Raw genomic sequence first — 9,181 nt, forward strand, 5'->3', positions numbered from 1 at the left:
GAGACTTCCCACTGGTAGAGGTGACGCAGGAAGGGAAAGACAGGGAAACTTATACAAGGTTTGTAAGGCTTCCCTACCCTTCCCCATTTTTTTTCCTTCAAAACTAACGCAGCCGAACGGGAAGACAGGAACTCATGGCTGGACATTTGCATGAGGTGAAACACCATCACCAAGACACCAACAAACAGAGGAAAAGGGAGGTTGAGCTTGGAATGTAAATGGATTGGATTGGATTCAAGGGGTACATCCAAGTCCGATCTGATAATATAAATCGTAGATCCTATCAAATGGTGATTTGAATCCTAATTAATCCATTAAGAATGTTGGATATCTGAATCCAAAACCAAATCTAATTTGATTTAATTTCTGAAAAATTTAACAAATTATTAAAAGAGAAAAAAAACTACAGTTTATATAAAGAAAACAAAAAATACAAGTATTTTTTTTCAAATATTTTCATCATATATATTAATATATACATGTCATTTTATAAAAGAAGTTACAAAAATGTAATATAAACATATATATTAAAATGTAATATAATATATAGGCCAGATCGGATCTTTTTGGATAGGATAGGGGTGATCTAAATCTGATCTAATTTTCAATCGGATCCTATTATCTGATCCAAAAATTCCGACAGTGGGTTATTAAAATCTGGCAAAAATAGGATTAGATTTGGATCGGATGAGATCATGATCCAGTCATTTTGCACCCCTAGGCTGAGCAAGGGAGTGATGATGGTGATGGAGGCAAGAACTTTGAAGGTTTGAGTTGGGCTTTCACGTTAGACCTATCACTGGAGAGCATTTGTTTTAACCATGAAGAATAATTTCGCCTTCTTTATAAGCAACCTCCAGAGAATGGAGAATTGAGCCTTGAGTTGGCAAATGGCGAAGATCAAAGAGACGAACAGATTGTCCAATTTGTCTCTTTTTTTTTTTTTGGGTAAATCAATATGGTATCTGAAGTGACTTAAATCATTGTAGTTCCAATAATAAGAATAGATTGAAGCTGCATATTTTTTAAATTTGAACTTGTCTACACCTGAAATGGATGCCCCTTTTCTTGTTTAGCTTTCCTCTTTCTTGCCCTTCATCCTGCTTCTCCCTGATCAAACTCTTTCATGGGACTAAAATCTTCTTCTCATCTTTCTGCACTTGGGAGTGAAATCTTAAGGCACCAATTTGAGAAAGTACCGTTAGGATGGCCAAGGATGCATCCTAACTTGTTTAAAGGCTACAAGAAGCCAGAATGGAATGACTTCACCAACCTTCCAAAAGACTCCAAATGAAACAGTCTTAATGCCAAATGTAAAATGACCTAAGTACTCCCAACATTTTACATTTTCAAATACCAACTATGCCCCCCTTTTTTGGTATATAAATCAACATTTTTGGCTACAATAAAAGTGATGATCTACATGTGCCATTGTTATTTTTAATGACAAAACTAACCCTAACTAAACAGCCTACTCTATAAAATAATTTTTATAGGGTAAATTAGTTAAACCTTCTCTTAGGGGTGTTCACATTAAATGTCAAACCGACCAAATCGACCCGACTCAATCCGAGTTGATCGGTTTTTCAAAATGAGCGGTCGGTTCTGGTTTGTGTGAGAAAATAAACCGATAACGTGGTTCAATTTTTACACATGAAAACCGAACTGACCCTATATGCTTTAGGTAATTACTAAGTAGTCCTTATTCAGCCCTACTCCCTATCATGGTTAACTTTAAATTTAAGTAAAGTTATTTTTTACCTTTTTGGGTTTAGCAAGCATTGATGTGAAGGAGTCTTGGAAATTGGAATGGACATACATGTTGGATTGCTGGAGTCTTCAATCTTCAATTTTGGAAGGAGAAAAAAAGAGAGGTTAAATAAAGTTATTTATTACCTTTTTGAGTTTAGCAAGCATTACTGTCAAAGACTCTTGAAAATTGGAATGGAGAGACAATTGTTGGAGTCTTCACTATTTAGTTTTGAAAAGAGAAATAAAGAGAAGTTAAATAAACCGATTAAATTGACCAAAACCAACCCTTCATGTTTGGGTTGGTTTTGCTTCAAGGTCGGTTGGTTTCGATTTAGTCAATAAATAAACCGACTAGATCAGGTCAATTGAACCAACCCGACCCGTGAACACCCTTACCTCCTCTATAGTTTTTGACAACTTTTTAAGCCTCCCTTGAATTTTAATCTCTTCAACCCCACAAATAAACCCCTTTTGCTAGTTTGATGTTGAGACGCTAATAGAAAAAAAATGATATCACAGTTTTTAATATCTTTGTGCCATTATTATTTTTATTTGTATAATTTATTTGAAATGTGAAGAGATGTTTATGGAGAGCTCAAAGTTCAAGGGAGAAACTAAATGAGAGGTTTAAGTAATTTACCCTGTTCTATATGGCAAAAATACACATTTAACCTTTCCCCTCTTTTATATACACTAGTCTTCCGGGGAGGTGCCCTCTCGAAGATACTCGATTATGGGGTCCATCCAAGATGAGCCATGTTGCACTGGAAGGATGAGAACGGCTGATGGCGCGATGCTCGGCTAGGATAGCGTGTCTAGACGGACGATTGAATCAAGGTCGGATTGTGGCGAGCTGGCGAGCTTTGAAAGGGCGTTGGCTCGAGCATCCTCGGCCCGGGGGATCTGCTGGATGTCGAAGTGCTCAAGCCGCTGAATGAGCTCCTGTACCTGTTGTAAGTAGCTCGCCATAGAGAGAGTCCGAGCTTCAAACTGGCCATGGATTTGGTTGAATACGAGCTGAGAGTCGTTGAAGGCCTCGACCTGTCGTGCCCCAAGGTCTAAGGTGAGTAGAGCCCAGTAATCAGGGCCTCATACTCAGGCTCGTTGTTAGATGCCTTGAACTCGAATCTGAGGGCGTGTTCCAATACTACGTCATCTGGGCCGAGGAGGATAAGGCCGCGTCGTTGCCTTGCTTGTTCGACGAGCCATCAACGTAGAGGGTCCATGCTAGGGGCAGTGGGGCCGGTTCCTCCACAGCAAACGTACACTACGCGATGAAGTCTTCCAAGGCTTGGGCTTTGATCGTCAGTCGGGGGCGTACGTGATGTCAAACTCACTCAGTTCCACATTCCTTTTGACCAGACGGCTCGACACTTCCGGTCTCTATAGCATTTGCTTGAGGGGTTGGCTAGTGAGTACTCGGATGTTGTGGGCCTGGAAGTAGGTTCTGAGTTTCTTGGCCACGGTGACGAGAGCCAAAGCCAACTTCTCAAGATTGGAGTATCGGGTTTCACCGCCATTGAGGACCTTACTAGTGTAATAGATCGACTTTTGTACTCGGTCTTCTTCTTTAACTAACACCGAGTTGACGACCTCATCCCCGACTGAGAGGTAGAGCAATAGCTTGTCCCTGGGCTTGGATTAGTCAAGAGGGGCGGCGAGCTTAGATACTGCTTTAGTTCCTGGAAAGATTACTCACATTTCTTCGTCCACTAGAAGTTCTTTGGTTGTTTGAGCGCTTTGAAAAAGGGGAGGCACCGGTCTGTTGATTTGGACATAAACCTATTGGGGGCGGCTATTCTCCTGGTGAGTCACTATTCTTCTTTGTGGGTCTGGGGGGATGGCATGTCAAGGATGGCTTTTATCTTCTCTGGGTTTGCTTCGATTCCTCTCTGTGTTACCATGAATCCCAAAAACTTGTCGGAGCCAACCCCGAAGGCACACTTGGTCGGGTTCAACTTCATCTTGTACTTTCTAAGTCTGTCGAAGACTTCGTAGAGGTCGGCTAGGTGGTGCTTGGCCTTTTTGCTTTTTACGAGCATATCATTGACATATGCCTCCACATTCTTATCGAGTTGCTCCTTGAATACCTCGTTCACCAACCACTGATAGGTAGCGCTGGCATTTTTGAGGCCGTCCGCTCTTGGTCATCTGGGTCCATCTGGATCTGGTTGTAGCCTGAGAAGGCATCCATGAAACTTAGGAGCTCATGCTCTGTTATTGTGTTGACGAGATGGTCGATCCGGGGAAGGGGAAAGCTATCTTTGGGACATGCCTTATTTGGGTTGGTGAAGTCAATGCAGATCCTCCACTTTTCGTTGGCCTTCTTCACCATCACCATGTTGGCCAGCCAATCAAGATATTTGACTTCCCTAATGAATCCGACGTTGAGCAACTTCCGTACTTCATCGGCGATCACTTGTCACCTCTCTGGGGTGAAGTTTTTCTTCTTCTGTTTCACAGGTCGGTAACAAGGGTCGATGTTCAGCCGATGTGTGATAACTTCGGGATCGATTCCAAGCATGTCCTCTGCCGACTAGGCGAACACGTTAGCATTGTTCCTCAGTAATCAAATAAGTTCCTCTTGTAGATGGTCGCCTAGCAGGGAACCAACTCGGATCGTCTTTTTGGGGTCTTCCTCAACCAAGGGGACCTGGATGAGGTATTCCACAGGTTGGCTGCGTTGTGCCTTTACCTCATCATGTAGTTCATATGCTTCCACCATCAATGTCTCGGTCAGTGGATGTGGTCCTCGGCAGGATAACTGGTAGCAATGTCACGCTGTTTTCTGATCTTTGCACGCCACACCTATGTCGTACTTGGTTGGAAATTTCATGGTGATGTGGTATGTTGAGACTACTGCTTGCAGGGCGTTGAGGGTTGGCCTGCCGAGGATCACATTGTAAGTGGAGGGGCAGCGTACCACGATGAAATCTACCATGGCCGTCGCAGTTACGTTGCCATCCCCAATCAAGAGGGGAAGAGCTATCCTCCCTATTGGCTGGAGGGACTCTTCAGAAAATCCCATCAAAGGAGTGCTAACTGGTGCAAGTCGATCTCTGGCGGTGCCAAGCTTTTCGAACGCATCTTCGAACAACATGTCGGCGGAACCTCTTGTGTTGATTAGGATCCATCATAGCTCGAAATTGGCCACTTCGGCGGTGATGACCAAGGTGTCGTCGTGCGGTGTCTAGACTCCTCGAAGGTCATCATCAGTGAAGGTAATAGACATGCCGCGCCTCTTCCCTCGACCTCGGTCATCGATCTTGCACAGCTGAGCATATCTCTTTCGTCCCGAGCTGCTTTCCCCTCCGGAGGCGCTTTTGCCCGATATCACATGGATAACGCCGGCTGGGGGCCACGAGGTGGAGGGTTCCGAGCTTTGTCTGCTCTTCTTTCCTCTTGGGCTGACTTCTCCGCTCTGTTTACAAAGCTGCTGAGATAACCATGCTTGATTTGATCTTCAATATGGTTACGCAGGTCGAAGCAGTTCTCTGTATCGTGGCCGTGGTCATTGTGGAACTTGCAATGTTTGTCTCGATTCCTCTTGTTGCTTTGGGTTTTCATTTTCTCAGGCGACCTGACATAGTTGCGGTCAAGGATTTGCATCAAGACTTTAGATCACGGAACATTAAGCGGCGTAATATTCCGATAGGTCGGCGGAGGGGTGCGAGGACTCTTGGGATCTCTGTCTGCTCTCTCTGACTTTCGCTCGTTGTTCTCTCTCTTTTTTCTGTCAGGCTTCTCATCCTCATCTTTGAGTTGTGTTTGGGCCTCTTCAGCATTGATATACTTTTGTGCATTGCTCATTAGCACAACCAATGTTTGAGGAGGGTTCTTGGAGATGGAGAAGTTGAACGGGGAAGGGCGGAGTCCGTGTTGTATGGCCGTCACCGCGGCTGATTGATTTAAGTCCCTGAATTGAAGCACTTCTTTGTTAAATCTCGCTAGGTAGTCCCTAAGGGACTGGGTCTCCAGTTGTGCCCAAGACGCTATAGACATCGGCGGCAGGGAGGAGTACCATGCCATGGCTGGGCCTTGCATTGTGGTTACAAGGGCTTTGCACATCAGTCCCTCCGATGCACAATGTAGCATTATATGAGCTTGGAGCACCGTGATGGGGTCGAAAGGGTCGGAATTTTCGTCGTACTTGTCGAGTTGGGGGGCTCGCCATCCGGTAGGGGTACCTCGTCCATGATGTCCTGGATGAGGGGCGGCTCCTTGGTGATATGCTCGGTGGCCTGCACAGGTTGATCTGCGGCGGATATTGGGCTCTTAGGGGCGGACGTATGCTCCAACTCTTCCAGACGTTGCCGCAATTCCTTAATCTTGGCGTCTCTACTACTCAAGGCTGTAGTGCGTACGACATCCCTTTTGGGCCGTGTGGGGTGATCCTTGACTGAACTTGACTCGATGACGGAGACCACGAAGGGCGACGTCCTTTTGCCGAGCCTTTCTTTGGCGGGGGTGCACACTGACTGGTGTGTCTGGCTGTGGCGGTGGGCCTTTGGGTCGTGTCCTGCCTCATGTGCTCAGAATGTTCTCCCCTTGCGTTTGTCCAGCGCGCTTTGGGGTCCTCGGTCCGAGGATCGTCTTTTGTGCATGTCGGGGTGTGAGGGGCAGCCCAGTTGAGCGGTGTAGCAGACCCTAGTGTTTGCATAAATTTGAAGATCCTATCAACCTTTTCCTGAATGGATCGGAACTACTCTTGATCTACCATGACAGAAGGCTACGAGACTTCTTGGTGCAGGGAGTGTCGCTTCTCCTGAGTCGGGGAATAGTCAGTTGATCGCTCAGGCTAGTTTTTAGGCATCTTGATTACTTCCTTGATTGCGTAGCGAGGGATAAGATTTTCGGGAAAGGCTTTTTTTTTCGGTTCCCGCAGATGGCACCAATTTGATGCTGCTCAATCTATGGTAGTGCATGAACTGAGGAAGGCGATCAGATAGTTCTTGTTGGCAGGGTGGGTCCGAGCTACAAGGACGAGGCCGCGTTTCAAGATCTGTGATCAAGGAAACAAAAGTCAGAGGGCCGAGGAGTTATCCCCGGGTAAGAACTCCGACGCTCAAGTCAGTAGAAGGTGGTGGGATGGTCGGTCTGAGCTATGAGGATGTTGGTCCGAGCTAAGTGGCTATAGGGGTCTCAAAAGTCGGATCCCTTACCTCGAGCATGGGGTACCTTTTTATAGCCAAAGATCCATGTCTTGGTCGGATTGGGATTCTGGGGTTGCCGGGATGAGGTTAGCCGTTGAGGTATTCGGGATAAAGTCCCATTCCCCGGCGGAGTTGTCTTCCCTGTTCCTCTTTATTCGTGGTTGTGCTCATCCCTGTGACGTGTAGTTGATGTGGCTGAAAGGAAAAGATGGGGGGTCACCACACTAGCGTAGCTTAGACGGGCTAGGTCGACGTGGTTGAGCAAGGATGACGTGGCAGGGCGATAGTTGGGCGGCCACATATCTTGTAGGGCCAGCTCAGCTATGACCCGATCAACAACCATAGCAAAACTTTGGGGCAATAGGTGAATCTCAACAATTCAGAGATCCTCTTTAGCTCAAATCTCCACTACAAATCACAAATTTTTTTTTGGCAAAAGCCCTTAAGGCTGTGTTTGGTTTGAAAGAAAAGGTAGGGAAAGAAGTGAAAATTAGAAAAACTTTGGTCTAGTCCAATTATGAATGTTAAGATACATGCAACTTGGGCCAATTGGGTGAGGACGAGGATCAATCTAAGCCTAATCCAAAGTCTTAAACCCTGAGTTTGAGCTTATATTAATTTAGTTAATGACTAAAAAAGTTAACTTTAGATTAATTTAATTATGACTATAGCCTGATTTTATATATTTACTGATATTTAGTTATTTTAAGTATTTAAGTGATATTTACAAAAAATCAAAACACTTAATCATTGATAAAGTAAAATAAATAAAATAGAACACTAACAAATAATGTGGAAAAATAATTATTTTTTTGAGTAGTTAGCAATGATTATTATTTCTTGCTAAAAATATTAATATAATTAATCCAAATTATTAAATTATTAAAACATTTTAATAAAAAAATTATTAAAATAAAGATTTAATTAGTTTAAACAATATTGCATTCTTTCCTTAATTATAAGTATTGGTTATTTTACTTTCCTTGATAAATCCTGTGCATCGCATGGGACCCTGCAAGTTTTTAACATAATCACTCCCAAACATGGTTAGCTAAGCTTTGCTTGAGTCTATGTCTTGTCTTTAATGTTTTATTTTTTTCATTTTTTATTTTATTTTATTTATTTAAACTTTTTTTTTTTTTGGGGGGGGGGGTAGGTAAGGCATTTGTTATGTTGTTAACGAAATTTCTTCATTAAAAATGGAATTAGTAACTGCTCATTGTGATGCATTTCTTCAACGGTACCAACTTTTTCAACACCAAGGATCAATCCATTAAAAAGATGCATTCATAGGAAAATAAATCGATTAACTGATCAGTTACTCTTCAGTTTGACCATTAATGGATGTATCCGATTGGATTATTAATCAGATGTGGGACAATTGAATTTGGAGTAGAAAGGTATCACACTTTTGGAGGTCTATGAGGATGGGCTGTGGAGACGATCTAATCCCAACGGGGGTCCCAACCACCAGTCATAACAGCTTTTACAACTGTGCACTAGGAACATCTCCCTCTTCTATCCTCCCTGGCTAGAGATGTTCCTAATGTACGATTATAAAAGCAGTCGTGAATAGAGTTGTTCATGGGCCGTGTTCGGATTTAGATTTTAATATTGTATCAAAATTAAAATGAGCCTGATCCAAAAACCCCAGCCCGGAATAGCATTCTAAGCTCAAACCCCGACCCGTATCCGTACTCGGGCTGTGGGGCACACTCCGTCGGGAGCCATCCGAACTCGCCCTATAATGCTTGAGCGTGTAGGATAAGTTCGACGGATGACGGGATGGATAATAACTCGCGGAAATTTGCGCCTGACTGATTTTCAAATCTGTGACAAGGAAACCTTGGGCCTGGATTTTGGGCTTCAATGGGTCCACACACGCGTGAAACACGATTCCATCTATGTGGACTTTCGGTGAAACATCTTACGGTCGAGAAATAAAGCCAGTGTATCAGATGGTTATAAATCTCCCCTTCCTACTATTTTTTAAGTGTAGCTCTGTTGTTAGGTTGGACCCACCGGATGGCCTCAAGGTTCAACACAAGACGAAATTTCCCGTCTATACGATCCTCCAGAACCCCAACAGCCGGGCAGTCCCAAGACACATGAGTCCAAGACAATTCCACGGATAGACGCGAACAAAGCGTGGGACCCACCTCGATATTGATTTTAGTTGATGTACGTATGACCAACTGGGACCCAGTCGGATCGGATGATGGTAATGTGTTGTACGATATAAAAATAAGTCATGGAGTATTCTATAATATTCTCTT

This window comes from Nelumbo nucifera, chromosome 8 (assembly GCF_055504915.1).
Source record: "Nelumbo nucifera cultivar China Antique chromosome 8, China Antique-T2T, whole genome shotgun sequence".
Classification (NCBI taxonomy): Eukaryota; Viridiplantae; Streptophyta; class Magnoliopsida; order Proteales; family Nelumbonaceae; genus Nelumbo; species Nelumbo nucifera.